We start from the raw sequence: 24,014 nt of genomic DNA, 5'->3' as shown, positions 1-24,014 counted from the left end.
TATATGTCTTGTGGGCAGAGCTACTGAGCATGCTCAGACCAAAAAAACCGGATCCGGCCACCGGATCAGGCGCATTGCGGCGCCCATAGGCTTTCATTGTATGAAAAAGCCGGACACGCCGGATCCGGTGTGTCCGGCTTTTTCGCCGGAGACAAAAAACGTTACAGTAGCCGTTTTTTCCAGACGCCGGATCGCGTCACATTGCCGGATCTGGCGAAAATCGGATGAAACGCATGGCCATCCGGCTCGATCCGGCTCTAATGCAAGTCAATGGGGGGGAAACCGGATCCGGCATTGCATTTCGCCGGATCCGGTTTTTGTCAAAAGCGCCGGATCGCGCCTGACGGCGAAAACCTGATGTGTGAAAGAGGCCTAAGCGATAAACAAGTCAAAATTAACTGCCGCAGGACTCGAATCATTGGAGGAAAGGACGCGTTAAGCTGTTAATGGAACAAACAACTCCCGTGTTGTCACAATTAAAACGGATCCTTCTGTCCCGATACTCCTCCTTCCATAGGTTCACAGCCACTAGTATAGGCAAAATATCCAACAAAGCAATATTCCTAACAAGGCCCAGCTGAAACCACTCCTCAGGCCACGCAGCCGCGCACCACAGGCCCCTAAAATATGACCCAAAACACACTCCATCACACGCATCTGTGAACAACTCCAAGTCATCATTTACAACTGCCTCCTCCATGAGCAAAAAACGTCCGTTGTATTGCTCCAAAAAATAGTCCCACAATTCCAAATTAGCCTTATGTTCACTGTAAAGCCAAACAAAATGATGCAGAGCCCGCACTCCCGCCGTAGCGCTCGCCAACCGCCAAGAAAAGACCCGACCTATTGTAATAATGCGACAAGCAAAAGTCAAATTCACAAGTAGTGACTGCACCTATGTCAACAATTTCTTCAACCGTTTTGCCCGAGACACCTCATCCCGCAACGCCTTTTTCTTATCCTCCATCAAACAGAACTCACATTTTACCGAATCAATCACGATTCACAAAAACGATAAGCACGTACAAGGCCCCTCTGTTTTACCGGGAGCAAGCGGTACAGCAAAACGCTCCGCCACCCATTCCACTGCTCTAAGTAACCTCTCCCAACAACCAGAATTTGCCTGACCGATACACAAACAATCATCCAGGTAATGAATCAAGCAAATGAAAAGCTGATACTTCATGGACAACCCATTCAAGAAAAGAACTGAATGCCTCAAAAAACGCACAAGACACCGATCAACCGATTGTCAAACACCTATCAACCCCAAAACACCACATCAGTAACACACCAACAACTTAACACTCTCCGGATGAACATGGATCAACATAAACGCCGACTCAATATCCGTTTTAGGCAAAAGTGCCCCCTTCCAACAATTCCGGACAAACTTTGCCACCTCATGAAATGACTTATAAAACAAAGAGCACAGCTACGGGTCAATTCCATAAGTCACCGATCTACCACGAGGGAAAGACAGATGATGAATGAGCCTGAACTTATTCTGCTGTTTCTTAGGCACTACACCCAGGGGTGACACTACCAAATCCTCAAACGGAGGATCCCTAAACGGCACAGACATCCTTCCCAACTTAACCTCCTTCCCCAACTGTTATGACACCACCTCAGCATATTGGTCAGCTGACCTCAGATTGTTAATCACCCGTGGTATCTCAAAAGGAGGGGCGGGAATTTTAAACCCGTCACTGAAAACGGACAACAACAGTTCCGACTTAACCCCATCCGGAAACCTACTTACCTTACATAAGGGACCATCGCGGCCAGTTTCAATGGCGTCTACCCCTTTTGAATTTGCACTCTCTCTCTGCTTCTCCTTTATGCTTCCTAAAGCATCTGCGAGGTTCCTTTGCAATGGGATCAAAGGTGTTTGAATTTGCAGCAATCTAGGCCCAAATTTACACTGGCCATCATTCAATTGCGAGCAGAGACCCTGCTTCTGGCTGACCGATTGCCCCGACCGATCCCCTTGTCCACTGTTTTGTGCATTTGACGAACCGGCCCCCCCAGCACCCCCAGGAAAGGAGTGGTCGAACTTAGTCGGCGTTATAAGCTTCAACCACAGACGTATGTCTTTCTTGTCCCACCGAATTGCCGGACAAACCGCCTTCCTATGCCTAAACTGTTTGTCGTAACGGAGCCAAGCCTGAACCCCCTACACCCTATAAGCCTCCCCAATCGAATCCAAACAACAAAAAAGAGGAGACCAATTCTTAGGCGCCTTCTCTCCAACCACGCTAGTCAAAATATCGAATGCCTGTAGCCAATTAGCTAATCTGTGCGGAATCAATCGACATCTCCGTTTTTCCTCCTCTTTTTGGCTATCATCCTTCCTCCCTTTGTCCAAGTTCAACTTTTCCAAAGGAAGCAGTGAAAAAATCGCGACATATTCGTCCTTCTATATCTTTTCCCGCACCTCCTTCTTACGATGAGCACCCAGTGGGCCCTCAAAGCATACATATACCTCCCCATGCGCCCTGTCATCTACATGGATCCGACATTCCTTTTCCTTCTCAGTCTGAACCGAAACAGACACAGGGTCAGCTCGGCCAACTGACACCCCGGTAACCGCCCCCGACAAACTGGTCCCTCGCTCCTGTGACCCCACCCAAGTGGCTAAATGCACCGGGGGCGCTCCAAATCCCTCCATCAGTGACAACAAATCTCGCATGGAAGTCAACATCTCCCCCAGCCCCACAATCCATGAAGGAACTTGGTCCACAACTCCCTCACCTATCGCCACCGGCCGGTCCCCCAACCCACTCCCGACTGCAGGGGACCTCACTATAGATGAGGACAAACAAGACATGGAGCCATGCTCACCGGGCTGCGATGACGCTTTGACTCCTCCAGTCGCCAATTCCGTATCCCGCTGTGCGTCGATTCCGGAGCTTCCCCTCAGACCCTCTGTCCCCAGAGGTTTGCCACCTTGTGAAACAGGCTTTCTCGACGCTGCCGCCCTCATGGGGAACTCCGTTCTGGGCTCTTTGCTTCTCCGGCCCCTGCTGAGGCAAGCGGGCTGCACAGCCACGGGGGGGCTTCCGCCTTTGGACACCCACCCCCCGCAACCCCCATGACTGCCTGAAGCACCGTCCATGCTGATCCACCACCGTTGTTCTGGTCAGGGTGCCCGAGGTACTGGGCATAGCTGACAGCCTCGGGCGACGGGGGCTGCTGCCCGACGACCCCTCTCCGGGTAACTCCCACTGCCGCCCCAAGAAGAGGAGGCAGATCGCCCGGCTCCACGAGGGCCTGCCGTGACGTCATTGTTCATCGCCGACCCGGCGAGTGCAGGCCTCGCCTCCCGCTCTGCTCGGGGAGAAGGATTTGCAACTGGACCCAGCCCGGCTCGTGGATTCCTCCCAGTCCGGGGCCTGCCCGCACTCTTACCAGCAGGCACCCGACCCGGAGGGTCCCTGGAAGGGGCTCCGTCGCCAGCGCTGGGTCCTTGGATCTGCGTCAGGGGATAAACGCTCCATGGCCCTTGACCGCCGCCTCGCACGGGAAGAGACACCAGCGGCCGACCCGCTGCTTCCAATGATGATCCCCGCGACCTGCTCCTCGATCCACCCGGCAGGCTGCAACTCCGCTGCATTGCGCAGCCTCTCCAATCCAGCTGATATGGACTCCATGCTGTCTGGGCGTGGGACAGTCTCTGTGGCTCCGTAGCGGGAACTGAGGTAACCGCCCCATAAGCCCAATTCAAATACCCCCCTTATTTCCATACTCCACCCCCTAGGGACAGTTAACCCCCTCCCTCCAACCCACTGTCATGTGGGCCTTCACTTACGCCTCTGGGGAGGGGAGGGTTTGGCTCTTTCTGGCCCCTGTCTTCAGGGAGACACTTAGGACTGTAAACAGAAGTTCTTATGTGCTTGTGCTGAACGCAATTGTTGGGTACAGTTAGTGTGCAGTGACAGGGGAGGATTTTCTTGTGTGCAGCAGCGCCGATTATTAGCCTGCCTTATAGCAGTATTGCTGTGTGTACACTGCTGTGCAGACTGCTTTTTAAACAGCACTAATACTTTTATTCTTTTTTTCTGCACAGTGAACGAACGTTCATTATTTCCCACACCGTATAGAGCTGTACGCTCCTCACACAGTACCGTGTCCTGGCTGGTATCACGGAGAAATGCATGCTGACTATCTGTATGTGACTCCGGAAATATATAGGGCGATTTACATTTTCGCTTATACTATATACACCTGGTATCTGCTGATACAGTACCTTTGTTCTAAATTTTTTACTACGGTATAATCCATAGTGAGTGAGCGTGTATGGTTTATTCCTTCAATATATACGTAGATAAAAAGTTTACCCTATACTATATACACCTCCTATCTTGTAATACAGTACCTTTGTATTACGGTCAACATTTTGTATTACAGTGAGCGTCTGAGGGTGACTACGGAAATATATACGCAGATTTAAATTGTACCCTATAATAAATATACACTTGCTATCTGCTTATCCTGTACCTTTTTTCAACATTTTGTATTATGCTCAAGTCCAGACTGAGTGAGTGTGTGAGGGTTACTCCGGAAATAGATCCCAAGATGTAAAATTTGCCCAACACTGTAAAAAGCTGAACGCTAATGATACAGTTCCCTTTTTGCTATTTAGATTCTGGTGTAATCCATACTGAGCCTGTGAACGTCTGTCTGTAACTCCAGAAATATATTTGTAGATTTAAGATTACCCCAACACTGTATACAGCTGTACGATTGTGATACCTTACCCATTTACTGCTTTTTATATAGTGGTCTAATCCATACTGAGCCAGTGAGAGTCTGTTTCTGACTCTGGAAATATATACTGAGATTTACAATGACCCCTACACTGTATACAGCTGTACGCTTCTGATCCATTACCCTTTCACTGCTTTTTATATTGTGTAATCCATACTGACCCTGAGAGCGTCTGTGTCTGCCTCCTGAAATAAATAATGAGATTTATAATGTTTAAACAATACTATATCTACCTTGTATCTGGTGATACAGTAACCTTTTTCTACTTTTTATATTTTTGGCTAATGCCTACTGTGACTGAGAGCATCTGTGTTTGCCTCCTGAAATGTCTACGGAGATTTTGAATGTTGAAACTATACTATATATACCTTGTATCTGGTGATACTGTACCCTTTTTCTACTTTTTAGATCGTTGTCGAATCCATACTGGCCATGACAGCGTCTGTGTCTGCCTCCTGAAATATATACGTAGATTTAGAATATTGAAACTATACTATATATCCCAGGTATCTGGTGTTAAAATGAAACGCCATGCAGGGCCGGGGGTTACTCAGTACCAGGCCTTTCAGGCTCTTTTAAGGGGGAAGTATGTCACGGTGGTGATTGGGACCCGGTCTGAGGCCCTGGGTGTCCAATATAGAAGATGACAGTTCAGATGAGGGGGAAGATGGTATGATAATTAATTTGGAAAAGGGGATCGTGACGCCACCCGTGGTACTCGGCTAGGGTAGCCGACGCTGTAATGCAGATCCTCTGGGCCGGTGTTAAAGCAGCCAAGATGATGAAGCTCTCCACGGGCAGAGCTGTATCCCAGGGCAGTTGAGATGGTGTTCGTGAGCCGTTGACAGTGATGGTGAGTGTAGCATGTGTAGCAGGCGAGTTGTAAAAGACACCAAGGACACAGTTGGGTGCATTCTCTTAGTTTTTCCTTAAAAGTTTTGTGCACAAGATGACCCACTTGGTACTGATTCATCCGAGGGAGGGGTCCGGCAAACTCCAAGGTAGATCAGGAACACCTGTTCAAGACTCCTTCTCGTTTATTCTTTCTAGGCCGTGTCTCTGCGCTGATCTCTCCCTTCCTTCCTGCTGTGCGCCTTCGCAAACAGTGTACCAAGCCGGCAGCCACGGATCACAATGGGCGATGTGAGTCAGGCCCCGGGGTCCTTTATTCCAACTGCTGCCTTTTTGAGTACTGAATGCGGCTGCGACTGAGGCACTTAAAGTTACCTCAGCCTCCGTCTTTCTAGCTGAGCCCTGTATTTCCCCACTACCTTCAGGAGCCACCTTCCCCAACAAGGCCTGGTCCTTCCTTCTCCAGAAACGGGCTTCACAGGTGGCTTATTGCACTTCCCGTGCCCCAAGGACGCCTTCCTTCCAGTCTAGGAGCTTGGACAAGATTTTTCTCTCTTCTCTGACCCTCAGCCCTCTCACAGCAATCCTGCTCTTACTCTGTCCTGTCACCGACTGACAACTCTCTAGAAAGATCCATTTACCTCAGACTAGCTCCACCCACCAACTGTCACCTTGCTTTCTCTGATTGGATGCCCACAATCACTCCACTACCTAAGCTCCTCCCACTGTACCTACCTTCCACACTAACCCCCAACACCCTTTCCTAGTCAGTCTGGGATGAGGCCATCCTCCCGCCGGGTACACCCAGAAAGCACTGACTAACGTGTGTGTGTTGAGTGCAGGGTTATGAGTCCTGAGTAGTGATCCCTCCTTACCTGAGGGTGGGATACCACACCTTTGGATGAGGTGCAGTACCTCTGTGGCGACCGTACCCTCAGGGGCACCATAGTACCCTTTTTCAACTTTGTATATTGTTGTCAGATCCATACTGGGCCTGAGAGCGTCTGTGTTTGCCTCCTGAAATGTATATGGAGATTCAGTATGTTTAGACTATACTATATATACCTTGTATCTGGTGATACTGTACCCTTTTGCAAATTTTTAGATTATTGTCTAATCCATACTGAGCCTGTGACCGTCTGTGTCTGACTCATGAAATATATACGGAGATTTACAATTATCCCTAGACTGTATAGAGCTGTCCGCTTCTGAAACAGTACCATATATCTGCTGGTATTTTGAGTCCATTTTCACAAAAATTATTACAGTATATACTCGAGTATAAGCCGACCCGAGTATAAGCCGACCCCCCTAATTTTGCCACAAAAAACTGGGAAAACTTATTGACTCGAGTATAAGCCTAGGGTGGGAAATGCTCCATAGATTATTCACCCATATGGTGTCCCCAGAAGACGCTCCATAGATTATTCCCCCATATGCTGCCCCATAAGAAGCTCCATAGATTATTCCCCCATAAGAAGCTCCATAGATTGTTCCCCCATATGCTGACCCCATAAGAAGCTCCATAGATTGTTCCCCCATATGCTGCCCCCATAAAAAGCTCCATAGATTGTTCCCCCATATGCTGCCCCCATAAAAAGCTCCATAGATTTTTCCCCCATATGCTGCCCCCATAAGAAGCTCCATACATTATTCCCCCATATGCTGACCCCATAAGAAGCTCCTTAGATTATTCCCCCATATGCTGACCCCATAAGTAGCTCCTTAGATTATTCCTCCATGTGCTGCCGCTGCTGCATGTAAAAATAAAAAAAAGACATACTCACCTCTCCGTCGCTAGGTGTCAGATACTCACCTGTCCTGCGTCCATGGCTGCTCACCACTATCTGCCACGTCATCGGTCAATGACGTTCACGTCAACGCCCCTCTGCTGTCTGAAGTCACTGACCGATGACAGACAGCAGAAAGCAGCCATGGACGCAGCACAGGTGAGTATCGCTATACTTACCCGTCCTGATGCTGTCTCTTGAGCCCCCAGCTTCTCCGTGCTCTCTCTTCCTGCGTTCAGTGGTCATGTGATACCGCTCATTAAAACTCATGAATATGTGCATATTCATAAGTTTTAATGAGCGGTACCATGTGACTGCTGAAGGCAGGAAGAGAGAGCGTGGAGAAGCTGGGGGCTCAAGAGACAGCGTCAGGATGGGTAAATATGACCTGACACCCCCGCCCCCCTCTGACCCCCCGGTGTATATGACTCGAATATAAGCTGAGATGGGGACTTTCAGCCCAAAAAATGGGCTGAAAATCTCAGCTTATATTCGAGTATATACGGTAAGTATGGTGGAAGAGGCCGTGGACGTGGGTGTGGGGGGTCAGCTGGTACTGATGGTGGTGGTGGTGCATCTGCTGGTAGTGCCAAAAGCACAATAGCAGCTAAGGCAGGAGGTGTTGAGCCTGCATCATTGTCTGGCACAAGAAGGCCTTTAAGGCTCCCTCTTCTTGTAGTAGGTAAACTGCTTTTAAAGCCGGAGCATCAGGAACTGGTTTTGCCTTACATTGCCGAAACAGCCTCCAGCTCTATCGCCTCCTCTTCTGAAGTTTAAAAAAATGCAAGCACTGAATCGTCAGTGCAGGATTCTGGTCAGGAACCACCCCTTTCCTTGTCTCCTTCACCCCCACTAAAAGTGAAGGATGCGGCAGCCCACACTTCAGATTACTCCATGGAGCTCTTTTCACATGCCATGCTCGTGTTATCAAGTGAAATTCTGAATTCCCCAGTCCAACATGAATCGGAGATGGAGTGCACTGATGCACAGCCACCGCTAGATGATTCTGCTGGTACATTGACTCACATCATTACATTCCCCTCGCACTCTACAGAGCCAGAATGTGACACTGATGAAACTCAGATGCCCCTTCCCGCATACTATACCACCTTACACGGTGACACAGAGGAAGGTGCAGATGAAAGTGCCGGTTCCCTGAGCAGGTGGGGGGGTCCTACTCGTGGGCGATGGCAGTGGCAGAGGGCCCCTCATCCCCTCATAGTACGCCAAAGTGTCTCTGCCGGTGGGAGCGCCCACTCGCCGTCAGACATACCGTTGTACTATGAGGGGCCCTGTGCCAGTGCCATTGCCCATGCTTACTCAGGGCCACAGCACTTGCAATACTTACCTCTCCCTGCTCCACCGCCGTGATGTTTTCCGCCTTTCCTGACAGTGACATTCAGGTTAGAGAGCGCAATGACATCACGTCTGTATGCACTCTACTGAAACAGTACAAGTGCAAAGAGAGTGAAGATGGCAATGCTGAGGAGTCCAGAGTAGAGCAGTGCCCAGCGAGGAGAGGTATTTAATTTTTTTACATGTTGGGAGCATTTTTGGGGAGCAATATTCACTGGAGAATGATATATGGGGCCCATCATACACTGGAGCATCATCCATTTGGCCCATCATATACTGTAGCATTCCTAATGGGGGACATCAGACACTGGAGCGGCATTTACGGGGCCCATTATACACTGGAGCATTAGAAATGGGGCCCATTATATATGGAGCATTGTTTGGGCCCATAAGACAGTGGAGCATCATCCATGGGGACCAACATATACTGTAGCATTATGTGGAGCTCATCATATACTGTATGGAACATTATATGGGACCAATTATTTTGTATGGAGAAATATATGGGGCTCATTATTCTCTATGGCGCACTAGGTGGTGGCCATAATACTGTATGGAGTAATATAATGCCAGTTTTTTGAGCTATTGTAATATTTAAAATAGATATCAGTCATGTCCTGTAAGCAGTGAAGTATTTTTCATTGTACTATACCTATATTTCTGTGCCGTATCAGAGCATTATGAATTGTGGTATGTGTTAAAAGGGCACACTGACACTCTTTGGCCCAGGGCACATGAAAACCTGGTGCCAGCCCTACCCCCCCACAACTTTAGCCAAATAACCCCCAGTTTTCAATGCGTAACTATTATTATAAAGTAAATTAAGGTTGACAAGCTTAAGTAATAAGAATTGATGTAGTTGGCATTGAAATGGGCACTGTAGGTGTGTTTACTGTCCTCCACTCCCTGCCGACTTTGCTTCCCAATTGACTTACATTGGGTTTCGTGTTTCAGTCGGACCCCGACTTTTCCCTATAGTCGGCCGATTTCGTTCGACCTGACTTTTAAGAAAGTCGGGTTTCATGAAACCCGACTCGACCCGAAAAAAGGCAAAGTTGCTCATCTCTAACTTTGTGTGTTTTGGAACAACACAAAAAATGGAGAAAAGCCAAATTGGACAAAACTTCGCACAAACCCCCCAAAAAGGGGACCGGACAAAATTGTTAGCACCCTCAACCTAATATTTGGTTGCACACACTTTGGTAAAAAATAATTACAATCAATTGATTCCTGTTAGGGGCGGCCGAACGCACTAAGTATAAATTAATAGAAAGTGCGTTCGCCGCCCGGGGTCTACCGTGCAGAGGTGTTAAACTGCTGCTATATAATTGCAAATGCACAATATGGCGGTATATCGCACACGGGTTGAATGTCACCCGGTGTGCACTGGGCGTACTCTTTTATATTCACAGAGTCGCCTTAAGGCATAAACATGAATGCCGAGTCTGTTGACTTCACAGGTCTCAGCGGTGTACACGCACGGTATATGGTCACAGGACTCAGGCCTAAGACACAGAGTCGGTGTCCATCTAGACCTACCGTGCGTGCGGCGTCGCTATCGCGGACGCCCACAAGTGCTGCTGACTGCAGGGCGGCAACTGACACAGCCGCTATACAACAATGCCTATTTTTAGGTGGTTAAATAGACTGTGCACTTTACTTAGTTACCTAGTTGTATTTATTTTTCTATCTAATAATTTATGTATTTGCTGGTCCCTTCATATTGGAGGTCCCTTTTTGCCCTGTCTTTTTATACCAATCATTTTAAATTGATAATTAATAAAAAAATATATTTTTAATCACACTTTTTTGTCCTCCTCACTTCCTATCTTTTATGGCACCACCTTACCATAATAGATCATGTCTATAACATATCACTGAAATGACTTTGGCCGTTATTTAAAAGGGACTATGGGAATAATATATACATCACACTGTTGTCTCATGGTCAGTCTGTGATCTATTAGTATACTCAACTCTTTTTCACATGTGCTGTTGCTTAGCCCTATTCCTCCCATTCTGTATATGCTTTTTTCATTTTTATTGCCTAGATGTAGTACTTTGAATTTTTCCCTGTTAAAAACCATTCTGTTAATTGCTGCCCACTGTTCCAGTTTATTTATATCTTTTTGAATCCTCTCTCTCTTCTCTAGTATTAGCCATCCCTCTGTTATGAATGGGTCACCGAGGAGGAGAGCGCAATAGGCTATGCCACCAGGACACCAGAGAGGTTGGTCGCTCAGCAGATTGCAGACCCCTGATCTTAACAACACAACTTGCAGTAGCCGTGGAGCGTTCTTACATTGCCCTAGACGCCTCATCACAGCCAGAGGACTAACTAAGCCTAAAGACAGAAAGGTGAAATCTAAACTGCCCCAGAGCAGATCCCCCAAAGGAATAGACAGCCCCCAAACATATATTGTTGGTAAGACAAGATGAAGCACAAACACAGACAGAAAATAGACTGAGCAAATGATGGGGCCCACACTGACTAGATAGGACAGGACAGGAAAGGCACTGTCTGCAATCACACAAAAACCCTAATAAATCCAACACAACTGATGTACAAAAATACTGAGGTTTGAACAACCTTGCCCCCACTATATCAGCACACAGGTGTGAACTGGTGGCTAGCAACAGGTTAATACAGCAGGGGACTGAGCAAACAAACACAAGATACAAAAATACAGGGCAGGAGTCAGCAGCCCCAGGGGGGGCAAGCTGACCCCTGACAGCAAGGCAAAAACAGATGAAAAGGGTTTAGCAAATGACACTTAGCTGAAAAAATGCAGGATCAGGCAGTGGACAGAAATCCTCCGTAAGCAAAGAAAGGCGTATCACCGACAGCCACTGAGAGAAGTCTGCTCGCTTATGTAGTCCCAATCACTACCACCACTTCTCCAATTATCTTCTGCAGCTGTTGGGTTAACAACATGTTGACCAGCACCACTACCAGCAATATCCACCAGAGGGAGCCTTGCCTCAAAAGTCAGATCAAGAGAGCTCACAACATCCCTCCAGCTTTGTGTCATCAGCAAATTTAATCATTTTACCCTCAATTCCTTTATATAAATCATTGATAAAGATGTTGAATAATACAGGTCCCATGACAGAGACCTGTGGTACCCCACTTGAGACATTCTTCCAATTGGATGTGCAGTCATTTACGACCACTCTTTGGGTCCAATCACTAAGCCAGTTATGGATCCACCTAATAGTTGATTTGTCCATTTCAAACTATACAGTGTCAGGTGCACTACAATTCAGAGCGATAATTTTTTCAATAAGGATTGTGTGGGATACTTTGTCAAATGCTTTGCTGAAATCAAGATTTGCTATATCTAGAGCATTTCCCTGATCCACTCAGTCAGTGATTCTGTCATAGAAGGAAATTAAATTTATCTGACATGACTTATTAGTTACAAACCCATGCTGACTCTGGTTAATTATTTCATTCTTATCTAGTTATTTACATACAGGTTGTTTAATAATTTGTTCAAAGATCTTTCCTGGTATAGAAGTCAGACTCACCGGCCTATAGTTCCCTGGGTCCACCTTCTTCCGCTTTTTGAAGATAGGGACAAAATATGCCCTTCTCCAGTCTTCTGGGACTTCTCCTTTTCTCCAAGAATTTTCAAAGATTATGGAGAGTGGTTCAAAAATTTTTTCTGCTATCTCCTACAGTACTCTGGAATGTAATTTATCTGTGTCATGATCCTGTCCAGGTTTTGAGTCCTGTCTGCCCCTTTCCCGGACTGATTATGTCAAGGGTTAACTTTGTCTGGCCTTGTTTGGGTTCAGGTCTGCTATTTCTTCCTGCTGTGTCCTGCAGGCCATGCCAGTTTTATATTCTGCCTATGGTGTGAGTATCTGACTCTAGCAGTACCCTGATTTGTCCTCCTGCACTTTCTGACCTTTCCAGTGTCTGATCCTCCCTCTCTACCCGTTCTGTCTTAGTGTTTGCTTATTGCTTTTGGATTTCCCAGTGTATGACTTGGTTTTGCCTCTGACTTGCCTTCTGCCTTTTGTCTTGTATTGACCCTTTGGCTCTCCACTGACTCTGTGCTTGCTTTTTCCCTTGACGGTCTAGGTTTTGACTCGACTTGTTTGATTATTCTGGTGCCACCTGGTGGTGGTTTCGCTGCAGCACTGAAGGTCTGCTTTTGCAGACTTGTTACTATCCTTCCACTCTATTGTCATCTAGTGGAGGTTGCAGTTACCTGCATAGCTGCAGCGTGACAATCTGGACCTGGAGACTTGTATTCATTTACCATATTTTTTGCTGTATAAGATGCTCCGGATTATAAGACGCACCACAAATTTTGAGGAGAAAAATAGGAAAAAACATTTTTTTTAATAAAATGGTGCCTCTTATAATCCAGGTGTCTTATTGCTTACCGGGGGTGGTGGCTGCGGTGAAGTGGGGTCCCAGGGTCACTGCTGGAGGAGGCAGGAGTGGGGTGATACTGCAGGCCGCAGGAAGGGATGAGAGGGTGCTCCGATGTGCAGCGCACTGCCAGGGGGGGCTCATGCTGCTGGCAGGGGGGCTGTACTGCTGCCAGAGGGGCTCGTGCTGCTACCAGGGGGGCTCATGCTGCTACCAAGGGGGCTTGCGCTGCTGCCAGGGGGCTGTACTGCTGCCAGGGGGGCTCATGCTGCTACCAGGGGGGCTTGCGCTGCTGCCAGGGGGGTCTGTGCAGCAGCCCGGGGCTCTGCCCACATTTACCGGGTGTCCGTCTGCGCTGTGGGTGTCTCCGGGTGCCCAGCCGTGTCTCATGCTGCTTCCAGGGGGGGCTCATGCTGCTACCAGGGGGGCTCGCGCTGCTGCCAGGGGGGCTGTACTGCTGCCAGGGGGGTCTGTGCTGCTGCCAGGGGGGCTCATACTGCTGGCATGGGGGCTGTACTGCTGCCAGGGGGGCTCGTTCTGCTACCAGGGGGGCTTGTGCTGCTACCAGGGGGGCTCATGCTGCTACCAGAGGGGCTGGCGCTGCTGCCAGGGGGGCTGGCGCTACTGCCAGGGGGGGTCTGTGCTGCTGCCAGGGGGGGCTCATGCTGCTGGCAGGGGGGCTGTACTGCTGCCAGAGGGGCTCGTGCTGCTACCAGGGGGCTCATGCTGCTACCAGGGGGGCTTGCGCTGCTGCCAGGGGGGCTGTACTGCTGCCAGGGGGGCTCATGCTGCTACCAGGGGGGGCTTGCGCTGCTGCCAGGGGGGTCTGTGCAGCAGCCCGGGGCTCTGCCCACATTTACCGGGTGTCCGTCGGCGCTGTGGGTGTCTCCGGGTGCCCAGCCGTGTCTCCACGTGCCCAGCAGTGTCTCCGGTTCCAATCCCGGGGCTCTGGCGACATTTTGCGATAGGCCAGAGCCCTGGGACTCCCTTTCGGTTCCCTCTGTTTTGGGCTCCGGCAATATGGCGGCCGCTGCCGGGGGCGGCGCATGCGCTGATGGTGATCTCGGAACTGAGATCTCGAGAGATGAGATTTCAGCGAGATCTGTCCCGAGATCACCATCAGCACATGCGCCTCCCCCAGCAGCGGCCGCCATATTGCCGGAGCCAAAACAGAGGGAACCGAGGGGGAGCCCCGGGGCTCTGGCCTGTTGCAAAATGTCGCCAGAGCCCCGGGATTGGAACCGGAGACACCACTGGGCACATGGAGACACGGCTGGGCACCCGGAGACACCCACAGCGCCGACGGACAGCCGGACACCCCTGCGGCCTACACCCGGTAATGTATATCCTCTTTGTAAAACGCACCCCCATTTTCCCCCCAAGTTTGAGGGGAAAAAAGTGCGTCTTACAAAGCGGAAAATACGGTATGTTAGCTAAGTGATTCCTCACTATCTTTCTGTTTATAGATATCCCAGATTATTCTATTCCTTTAATAGGACAGTGAAGATCAGTTGATGTTACATTTCCTTTCTGAGAGAAAACAGATGCAAAATAGGAATTTAAAAGTTCGGCATTCTCAACATCCTTTCTTATCATTTCATCATTTTCATCCTGTAAAAATCCTATAGCATCTTTGACTTTTCTTTTACTTTTGACATATCCACAAAATCCTTTTTATTGCTTTTGACATCTCTTGCAAGCCTTAATGCATTGTCAGCTTTAAATAATCTGATATGTGCCCTGCAGGTTCCACAGACAGCATGATATTCTTCTCTAGATATGCCTCCCTCTATCCATTTGATAAACATTTCTTTCTTCCTTTTTAGCATGTGTTTAGAATCATAGAATCATAGAATCATAGAATCGTAGAGTTGGAAGGGACCTCCTGGGCCATCTGGTCCAACCCCCTGCTCAAAGCAGGATTCGCTAAATCATCCCAGTTAGGTGTCTGTCCAGCCTCTGTTTGAAGACTTCCATTGAAGGAGAACTCACCACTTCTCGTGGCAGCCTGTTCCACTCATTGATCACTCTAACTGTCAAAAAGTTTTTTCTAATATCTAATCTGTGTCTCCTCCCATTCAGTTTCATCCCATTGCTTCTAGTCTTTCCTTGTGCAAATGAGAATAAAGTTGATCCTTCTACAATGTGACAGCCCTTTAGATATTTGTAGACAGCTATTAAGTCTCCTCTCAGTCTTCTCTTTTGCAAACTAAACATTCCCAAATCCTGCAACCTTTCCTCATAAGACAGGGTTTGCAGACCGGTCACCATTCTGGTCGCTCTTTTCTGAACTTGCTCCAGTTTGTTGATGTCTTTTTTAAAATGTGGTGCCCAAAATTGGACACAATATTCCAGATGAGGTCTGACCAAAGAGGAGTAGAGGGAAATAATTACTTCACGTGATCTAGACTGTATGCTTCTGTTAATACATCCTAGAATTGCATTTGCCTTTTTTGCTGCTGCATCTCACTGTTGACTCATATTCAGTCTGCGATCTATTAGTATACCCAAGTCTTTTTCACATGTGCCTGTCACTTAGCCCTATTCCTCCCATTCTATATATGCTTTTTCCATTTTTATTGCCCAGATGTAGTACTTTGCATTTCTCCCTGTTAAAAACCATTCTGTTAGTTGCTGCCCACTTCTCCAGTTTATTTAAATCTTTTTGAATCCTCTCTCTCTCTTCTCTAGTATTAGCTATCCCTCCTAGCTTTGTGTCATCAGCAAATTTAATCAGTTTACCCTCAATTCCTTCATCTAAATCGTTGATAAAGATGTTGAACAATACAGGGCCCAGGACAGAGCCCTGTGGTACCCCACTTGAGACATTCTTCCAACTGGATGTGCAGCCATTTACGACCACTCTTTGGGTCCGATCACTAAGCCAGTTATGAATCCACCTAACAGTTGCCTTGTCCATTCCATACTTAGTCATTTTTTCAATAAGGATTGTATGAGAGACTTTGTCAAATGCTTTGCTGAAGTCAAGATATACTATATCTACAGCATTTCCTTGATCCACCCAATCAGTAATACCATCATAGAAGGAAATTAAATTAGTCTGACATGACTTATTAGTTACAAACCCATGCTGACTCTGTTTAATCACTTCATTCTTATCCAGGTATTGACATACATGTTGTTTAATAATTTGTTCAAAGATCTTTCCTGGTATAGAAGTCAGACTCACCGGCCTATAGTTGCCTGGGTCCACCTTCTTCCCCTTTTTGAAGATAGGAACAACATTTGCTCTTCTCCAGTCTTCTGGCACTTCTCCTGTTCTCCAAGAATTTTCAAAGATTATGGAGAGGGGTTCAAAAATTTCTTCTGCTATCTCCTTCAGTACTCTGGGGTGTAATTCATCTGGACCTGGAGACTTGAATACATTTAGGTTAGCTAAGTGTTTCCTCACTATCTTTCTGTTTATAGATATCCTGGATTCTTCTATTCCCTTAATAGGACAGTGAATAACAGTTGATGTTACATTTCCTTTCTGAGAGAAAACAGATGCAAAATAGGAATTTAAAAGTTCAGCCTTCTCAACATCCTGTCTTACCATTTCATCATTTTCATCCTGTAAAAATCCTATAGCATCTTTGACTTTTCTTTTACTTTTGACATATCCCCAAAATCCTTTATTATTGCTTTTGACATCTCTTGCAAGCCTCAATTCATTTTCAGCTTTAGATAATCTGATTTGTGCCTTGCAGGTTCTGCAGACAGCATTATATTCTTCTTTAGATATGCCTCCTTCTTTCCATTTTATAAACATTTTTTGCTTCCTTTTTAGCATGTGCTTAAGTTCTGTGTTCATCCATCCTGGTTTCCTTAAATGCTTCCTATTCTTCCCTCTTTTCGGAATTGTTAACAACTGTGCTTTGAGAATTTCATTTTTCAAGATTTCCCATCCTTCCTGGACATTTTTGTCTTTAAGGATATCCAGCCATTGGATCCCTCCAATTCTCTTTCTGAATCCCTTAAAATCTGCCTTTCTGAAATCTAACCTTGACGTCTGAGTCTTCACAGGTCTTCCGCCTCTAGTTATCCAAAATTCTAAAATAGCATGGTCGCTACCTCCTAGGGTCCCAGCCACTTTTACCTCCTCAACCATTTCCTCCCTGTTTATAAGGATTAGATCCAAGGTAGCAGTTCCCCTTGTTTTCTCCTTTACCTTTTGGAAGATAAAGTTGTCAGCAAGAGAGGATAAGAATTTCCTTGACCTGTTAGTTTTGCCTGAGAGAGATTCCCAACAAATGTCTGGATAGTTGAAATCTCCCATGACAACTATGTCATATTTTTTGGAGAACTTGGCCATTTGATGCATAAAGAGTTCATCCATATCTTCAGCTTGCACAGGCGGCCTGTAGTAAATGCCTACAATGGTGTCCTTTCCATTGTTCTGTCCTTGTATTCTTACCCAAACAGTTTCCACAGAACTCCCAGTCTCTGAAGCTTCAATCTCTGTGCAGATATACGCATTTCTAACATACAATGCGACACCCCCTCCTCGTTTATCAAGTCTGTTTCTTGCAAATAAGTTGTATCCTTCTAGTCTTGTATTCCAATCATGTGTATTGTCCCACCAAGTTTCAGTGATTCCAATGACATCATATTTCTTTTCCTGTGTTAGTAGTTCCAATTCTCCTTGTTTGTTGCCCATGCTTTGTGCATTAGTATAGAAACATTTTAGTTTGTGATTGGTTTCTCTTTCTCCAATATTTTTTTTAATTAGATTCTTTCGTCTTTGTTCTTCCTTTCCACTTCTAATAGCAGAGTTCTCAGTAGCATTTGTCAGGTGTATGGCTTTTTCTGGTCTTTTGCTTCCCTTCCCATGTTGTTCTAGTTTAAAGCTCTCCTTACAAGTGTAGCAAGGCGACTTCCAAATACCTGCTTTCCAGTCTTCGTAAGGTGCACCCCATCTCTAGCAAGTAGTCCATCGTATAAGTAGTTCACTCCGTGATCCAGAAATCCAAATCGTTGCTGACGGCACCATCGACGTAGCTAGTTGTTCACCTGCAGAATCTTATTCCACCTCCTTGTTCCATGGCCATCCACTGGGAGGATGGAAGAGAAGACCACCTGCGCTCCCAGTTCTTTCACTTTCTTGCCTAAGTCTTCAAAGTCTCTGCAGATGGTTTCCAGGTCGTTTCTTGCGGTGTCATTTGTCCCCACATGTAGTAGCAGGAATGGGTAGTCATCTGTAGGTCTGAAGAGTCCTGATATCCTGTCAGACACATCTTTAATTTTTGCACCTGGAAGACAGCACATTTCTCTTGAAGTTATATCCGGTCTGCAGATAGCGGCCTCTGTTCCTCTCAACAGGGAATCCCCCATGACCACCACTCTCCGTTTCTTCTTCACAACATTTTTCTTTCTCCATCCAGGAGGACTCTGAAGGCGTACAAGGTTGCTGTTTGTTGGCAAAGTCTTATCCTGATGTGTTTAACCCCTTGACAACCAATGACGCCACATAGGCGTAATGAAAACTGGTACCAATCTGACCAGTGATGCCTATGTGGCGTCATGACTTTAAAGCCTTCCTGCAGGTCGGGTGACCTAGGTCACTGAGAGGTCACCCGACTCGCAGATAATTCACCACAGGGGGGCGTGGCTTCGCCCCCATATGGCTACGATCGCTCTGATTGACTGTTAAAAGTGAAACAGCCAATCAGAGCGATAGTAATATTTCATCAATGAAAATTGATGAAATATTACAATCCATCCATGTCCGACGCTGCTGTAGCATCGGACATGGCTGGTGACACTGATCCGACCCCCCCACGGTTAACGGGGGCGATCTGCCCCCCGCCACTGAATGACAGCGGCGATGTGTCGCCGCTGTCATCATCTGCCCCCTGCATTCCCTCCGCTCCCCCGCCTTCCGATCACCCCCCCTCCCACCCCCCAGTACTCACTGAGCGCCGCTATGGCTCCCGGTGTCCCGCGGTCACGGACCATGGGCGCCGCCATATTGGAAAATGGCGGGCGCATGCGCAGTGCGCCCGCCAGCTGCAGTTTCCTTTCATTAATTTTGATCACTGTGATAAACTCTCACAGTGATCAAAATAGAATGAAATGTAAATAAAACCCCCGTTTAACACCCCCATAGGCAGGAACAACTAATAAAATAAAGAAATTATTTTTATTTTTCCATTAGGGTTAGGGTTAGGGTTGGAAAGAGGGTTAGGGTTGGAGTGAGGGTTAGGGTTGGAAGGAGGGTTAGGGTTGGAAAGAGGGTTAGGGTTGGAAAGAGGGTTAGGGTTGGAAAGAGGGTTAGGGTTGGAAAGAGGGTTAGGGTTGGAAATAGGGTTAGGGTTGGAAATAGGGTTAGGGTGGAAATAGGGTAGGGTTGGAATTAGGGTTAGGGTTGGAATTAAGGTTAGGGTTGGAATTAGGGTTAGGGTTGGAATTAGAGTTAGAATTAGGGTTAGGGTTGGAATTAGGGTTAGGCTTGTGGTTAGGGTTATGGTTAGGGTTGGGATTAGGGTTAGGAGTGTGTTGAGGCTAGGGTTATGGTTAGGGTTAGGATTAGGGTTAGGGATGTGTTGGGGTTAGGGCTTTGGTTAGCGGTGTGTTGGGGTTAGGGTTGAAGTTAGAATTGAGGGGTTTCCACTGTTTAGGCACATCAGCGGGTCTCCAAACGCGACATGGTGAAACCATTGATTCCAGCCAATTTTGCGTTCAAAAAGTCAAGCGGTGCTCCCTCCAATCCAAGCCCCGATGTGTGCCCAAACAGTGGTTTACCCCAACATATGGGGTATCAGCCTACTCAGGAAAAATTGCACAACAACTTTGAGGGTCTAATTTCTCCTGGCAACCTTGGGAAAATAAGAAATTGGGGGCTAAAAAATTATTTTTGTGGAAAAATTTTTTTATTTTCACGTCTCTGCATTATAAACTTCTGTGAAGCACTTGGGGGTTCAAAGTGCTCACCAGGCATCTAGATAAGTTCCTTGGGGGTCTAGTTTCCAAAATGGGGTCACTTGTGGAGGGTTTCTATTGTTTAGGCACATTAGGGGCTCTGCAAATGTAACGACGACCGCAGACCATTCCATCAAAGTCTGCATTTCAAAACGTCACTACTTCCATTCCGAGCCCTTACGTGTGCCCAAACAATGGTTCCCCCCCATATCTGGGGTACCAGCGTACTCAGGACAAACTGGACAAAAATTTTTGGGGTCCAATTTATCCTGATACCTATGTGAAAAAAAAATTGCTGGCTAAAAATCATTTTTTTGAGGAGAAAAAAATATTTTTTATTTTCACGGCTCTGCGTTATAAACTTCTGTGATGCATTTGGGGTTCAAGGTGCTCACCACACATCTAGATAAGTTCCTTGGGGGGTCTAGTTTCCAAAATGGGGTCACTTGTGGGGGGGTTCCACAGTTTAGGTACATCACGGGCTCTGCAAATGTAACATGATGCCCGCAGACCATTCCATCAAAGTCAGCATTTCATAATGTCACTTCTTCCCTTCCGAGCCCCGACGTGTACCCAAACAGTGGTCCCCACCCACATATGGGATACCAGCGTACTCAGGACAAACTGGACAGCAACTTTTGGGGTCCAATTTATCCTGCTACCCTTGTGAAAAAAAAAATTGCTGGCTAAAATTCATTTTTTTTGAGGAAAAAAATTATTTTTTATTTTCACGGCTCTGAGTTATAAACCTCTGTGAAGCGCTTGGGGGTTCAACGTGCTCACCACACATCTAGATAAGTTCCTTGGGGGGTCTAGTTTCCTAAATGGGGTCACTTGTGGGGGGTTCCACAGTTTAGGCACATCAGGGGCTCTGCAAATGTAACATGATGCACGCAGACCATTCCATCAAAGTCAGCATTTCATAATGTCACTACTTCCCTTCCGAGCCCTGGCGTGTACCCAAACAGTGGTCCCCACCCACATATGGTGTACCAGCATACTCAGGACAAACTGGACAACAACTTTTAGGGTCCAATTTATCCTGCTACCCTTGTGAAAAAAAAATTGCTGGCTAAAAATCATTTTTTTTGAGGAGAAAAAAATATTTTTTATTTTCACGGCTCTGCATTATAAACTTTTGTGAAGCACTTGGGGGTTCAAAGTGCTCACTATGCATCTAGATAAGTTCCTTAGGGGGTCTAGTTTCCAAAATGGGGTCACTTGTGGGGGGTTCCACAGTTTAGGTACATCACGGGCTCTGCAAATGTAACATGATGCCCGCAGACCATTCCATCAAAGTCAGCATTTCATAATGTCACTTCTTCCCTTCCGTGCCCCGACGTGTACCCAAACAGTGGTCCCCACCCACATATGGGATACCAGCGTAGTCAAGACAAACTGTACAGCAACTTTTGGGGTCCAATTTATCCTGCTACCCTTGTGAAAAAAAAAATTGCTGGCTAAAATTCATTTCTTTTGAGGAAAAAAATTATTTTTTATTTTCACGGCTCTGCATTATAAACTTTTGTGAAGCACTTGGGGGTTCAAAGTGCTCACTATGCATCTAGATAAGTTCCTTAGGGGGTCTAGTTTCCAAAATGGGGTCATTTGTGGAGGAGCTCCAATGTTTAGGTACACAGGGGCTCTCCAAACACGACATGGTGTCCGCTAACGATTAGAAGTACTGCATTTCAAAAAGTCAAATGGCGCTCCTTCCCTTCTGAGCCCTGCCGTGCGCCCAAACAGTGGTTCCCCCCACATATGGGGTACCAGCGTACTCAGGACAAACTGGACAACAACTTTTGTGGTCTAATTTCTCTTGTTAGCCTTGTGAAAATTAAAAATAGCATGCTAAAAAATCATTTTTGAGGAAAAAAAATTATTTTTTATTTTCACTGCTCTGTGTTATAAACTTCTGTGAAGCACTTGGGGATTCAAAGTGCTCACCACACATCTAGATAAGTTCCATAAGGGGTATAGTTTCCAAAATGAGGTCACTTGTGGGGGAGCTCCAATGTTTAGGTGCACAGGGGCTCTCCAAACGCGACATGGTGTTCGATAACGATTGGAGCTAATTTTCCATTCAAAAAGTCAAATGGTGCTCCTTCCCTTCCGGACCCTGCCGTGCGCCCAAACAGTGGTTTATGACCACATATGTATTAGGATCCATTTTATCCTGTTGCCCATGTGAAAATGAAAAAAACTGAGGCTAAAAGAAAATTTTTGTGAAAAAAAAGTACTTTTTTTTTACAGATAAATTTGTGAAGCACCTGGTGGTTCAAAGTGATCATTATGCATCTAGATAAGTTCCTTGGGGGACTAGTTTCCAAAATTGGGTCACTTGTGGGGGAGCTCCAATGTTTAGGTACACAGGGGCTCTCCAAACGCAACATGGCAACCGCTAAATATTCCAGCATATTTTCCATTCAAAAAGTCAAATGGCGCTCCTTCCCTTCTGAGCCCTGCTGTGCGCCCAAACAGTGGTTTATGACCACATATGAGGTATCGGTGTACTCAGGAGAAATTGCCCAACAAATTTTAGCATCCATTTTAAATTAAAATGTCCATTTTTTCTTTCCATGTTGTTTAGTTCCTGTGAAACACCTGAAGGGTTAATAATCTTCTTCAATGTAGTTTTGAGTAGCTTGAGGGGTGCAGTTTTTAGAATGGTGTCACTTTTGGGTATTTTCTGCCATATAGACCCTCAAAGTGACTTCAAATGTGAGGTAGTCCCTAAAAAAAATGGTTTTGTAAATTTTGTTGTAAAAATGAGAAATCGCTGATCAACTTTTAACCCATATAACTTCCTAACAAAAAAAAATGTTGTTTCCAAAATTATGCTGATGTAAAGTAGACATGTGGGAAATGTTATTTAGTAAATATTTTGTGTCACATAACTCTCTGGTTTAACAGAATAAAAATTCAAAATTTGAAAATTGCAAAATTTTCTAAATTTTCGCCACATTTCTGATTTTTTCACAAATAAACGCAAAAATTATCGACCTAAATTTACCACTAACATGAAGCCCAATATGTCACGAAAAAACATTCTCAGAATCGCTAGCATCCGTTGAAGCGTTCCTGAGTTATTACCTCATAAAGGGACACTGGTCAGAATTGCAAAAAATGGTCTGGTCATTAAAGTCAAAATAGGCTTGGTCATGAAGGGGTTAAGTTCTGTATTTATTCATCCTGGTTTCCTTAAATGCTTACTATTCTTCCCTCTTTTTGGAATTGTTAACGATTGTGAATTAGAATCTAATTTTTCAAGATTTCCCATCCTTCCTGGACATTTTTGTCGTTAAGGATATCCAGCCATTGGATCCCTCCGATTCCCTTTCCTTAAAATCTGCCTTTCTGAAATCTAACTTTGAAGTCTGAGTCTTCACAGGTGTTCCTCCTCTAGTTATCCAAAGTTCTAAAATAGCATGGTCGCTACCTCCTAGGGTCCAAGCCACTCTTACCGCCTCAACCATTTCCTCCCTGTTTATAAGGATTACATCCAAGATAGCAGATCCCCTTGTTTTCTGCCCTACCTTGTGTACGAAAAAGTTGTCAGCAAGAGTGCATAAGAATTTGCTTGGCCTGTTAGTTTTGCCTAAGAGAGATTGCCAACAAATGTCTGGATAGTTGAAATCTCCCATGACCACTATGTCATATTTTTTGGAGAACTTGGCCATTTGATGCATAAAGAGCACATCCATATCTTCAGCTTGCACAGGCGGCCTGTAGTAAATGCCTACAATGGTGTCCTTTCCGTTGTTCTCTACTTCTATTCTTACTCAAACAGTTTCCACAGAACTCCCAGTCTCTGAAGCTTCAATCTCTGTGCAGATATACGCGTTTCTAACATACAATGCGACACCTCCTCCTCGTTTATCGAGTCTGTTTCTTGCAAATATGGTGTATCCTTCTAGCCTTGTATTCCAATCATGTGT

Source organism: Dendrobates tinctorius, unplaced genomic scaffold, assembly GCF_039654945.1.
Source record: "Dendrobates tinctorius isolate UK_male_01 unplaced genomic scaffold, ASM3965494v1 ptg000111l, whole genome shotgun sequence".
Taxonomy (NCBI): Eukaryota; Metazoa; Chordata; class Amphibia; order Anura; family Dendrobatidae; genus Dendrobates; species Dendrobates tinctorius.
Note: the sequence above shows the minus strand (reverse complement) of the source record.